Source organism: Pinus tabuliformis, chromosome Q (assembly GCF_031772625.1).
Source record: "Pinus tabuliformis cultivar Carrire ecotype Pingquan chromosome Q, CPIR1, whole genome shotgun sequence".
Taxonomy (NCBI): domain Eukaryota; kingdom Viridiplantae; phylum Streptophyta; class Pinopsida; order Pinales; family Pinaceae; genus Pinus; species Pinus tabuliformis.
In genome coordinates, this window is record NC_142296.1 from 529,562,071 (window position 1) to 529,564,561 (window position 2,491).

At 30.2% G+C, this 2,491-nt stretch overlaps 1 non-coding gene across 1 annotated transcript; it reads right to left on the reverse strand.

Annotated features, from left to right (window-relative positions):
• Positions 1-859: 859 nt before the first annotated feature.
• On the reverse strand, positions 860-931 carry TRNAT-UGU (transfer RNA threonine (anticodon UGU)). The gene has a single exon. It is a non-coding gene; the product is annotated as a tRNA-Thr (tRNA).
• Positions 932-2,491: the final 1,560 nt, after the last annotated feature.

Sequence of the window (2,491 nt, forward strand, 5' to 3'; positions counted from 1 at the left end):
CTTCCTTAAAGTATCAGAATTTTAGAATATAACCCAAAAAAAAAAAAAAGTGTAGCATATGGAGCAATTTTTAGGTTATATACTCTTAAGTATATATTTAATGTTTATCAAACCTCCAACAACCTCCAACAACGTTAAGTTTTTTATGATTTTTATAAGAATGGTTAAACTTGTGGAAACTAAACCTCCACAACCACACAAACATTATACCCCAAACTCCCGACTTAAACTTAAATAACCTATTAACAGTCTCTTATATAACCTATTAAGAGTGCATAGACGTCGTTTTTGGATAAACCTGTTTTTAGTCTGCAATCCCCGCCCGTTCTTTGTTTGAAGTTACGGCTACTTTATTGCCCCCTTTCTTTTGCAGTTGTCTATAACGCGACTTTTTGAAAGCTTTTCCGGTGGGTTTTTCCGGTCGAAATCCGGCAGGAATTTATTAGAATCGCAAGTTTGATAGCTAGTTTCTGCACAATGAAAGCGTCCCAGGGGTTTTCCAAGGTGCTGAATCCAAATATGCAGTTAAAAAACCATTTTAACTGCAACAAATCAAGATTTAGCCTCAATTTCTTCCGCCGGAATCTCCAAAAAGTCGCATTATAGACAACTCCCTTTCTTTTTCTTAAATGTGTAGCTGCTTGAATTGGCATGGCCCTATTGTTTTACCGGGCTTCAAACTTTTCAGTCAGCAATCATCACGTTGCAGAGTCTGGTTTTGGCTCTAAAAATTGGCTCATTGCCTCCACGCAGGATCGAACGTGCTCACATGGCGGCTTTGGCATGGGATATTGCCTCCACGCAGGATCGAACGTGCTCACCTAAATAAAATAGACGTGCCGGTTTTGACATTGAATATTGCCTCCACGCAGGATCAAACTACGGACCTTCAGTTTACAAGACTGACGCTCTACCACTGAGCTATAGAGGCGGAGTTGAGTGTCCAAATTAGCCATTCATTATTGTAGGATTCAGATGGTCAGAGCACTTGAAAATCTGCAAAAGTTTCTCTCCCATACTCGCAGCAAGTATCATTCTGTGCTATACAATAATGGGTGTACTAGCTTCGGGAAAACGAAAAAAAATTAAATAAATTAGTCCACTTATATAAGTTGAATGGATGATAGGCTAAAACTAATCATATTTTTTTACAAAACTAAATATTAAATATTTCAAATTATTTAAAGTTTTTCTTATAAAATTAAATATATCAAATCATCTAAATAAATTAGATAAATTAGTACATTTATATTTTATATAAATTAGTCCATTTATATTTTATTTAGATAAATTAATCCATTTATATAAGTAAAATGGTTGATAATTGCAATAATGTAATCCAAAAATACATTTATATCTATATTGTTGAAAATAATTAAATTTTAAAGTTGAAATATTTATATGCTGAAAAAATATTTTAATAATATAAAAAATTACAAATTTACATTATATAACACAATATATAGTTTAAATAATAAACTAAGTGGTTTAGTTTAAATAATAAACTAAGTGGTTTTTTATTGACATTTGTTTTTGGTTAATTTTGTCCTAAAATTTTATTGAGATTTTCAAGATTCACAAGTTTAAATTGTTTAATATACAAAATTTAATTGTATGGGTTTATTTAGGTCCTGAATCAATTTATGCATTCAAAAATTATTTTAAATAACAAGATATTTTAATTTAGCTAGAAATTGTATTGCCAAATTCTTGGAAAAAAAAAATCATGATTTTATATAAAATATCTTCCCGACAAAACACAAAAATGTTTTTATGTCACATAATAAACGTTGTAAAAGTGGACATAAAAACATTTATATGATTTATCCTAAGGATATTTTATATAAAACCTTTTATCTATTAATTAGAATACTCACTAAAAAAGTAAAACTTAATAAATTTAAATATGGAGTAGTTATTGCACTAAGAGGCTCATTCTACACGTGTAAGAGTGTTCAAAGTTGAAATTGGTCAAGTCCACCAAAATAAAATTTTTAAAAAATCTAAAACTAGAAAAAATTAAATAACTTTACGAAACATTTAAATAATGTCTGCTCATAAAAAAATGCATATTTAAATAATGTCGGCTCATAAAAAAATGAGCATGAAGAAATTAGATCCCTCTCGGATCATGTTAGATCCGTATTTAAGATTGATCTATGCTTGTTTGATCTAAAAAATGTCTTCTTATTATTTGATGTATATTTCTGAATTCAAGTATATGTGATTCATATTGAATTAGGAAAAAAAAATTAAATAGAAATCACGTGGGAAAAATTTTGTCAAAGCATTTCGAACCATTGAGTAATAGTTGATCGTCCAGAATATTATTTTGTGTTGAGTTGTACTCATTCAACTCGAAACGTAGTTGAACCGGGTGTCGGTCGGAAAAATATTAATGTTTTATCGATTGAGCGAGATTTCATGAAAGTGAGCCACTTCGAGTTCAAATGGCCAACAGACAGGGTGTTGACATGAACATCTCAGAAGA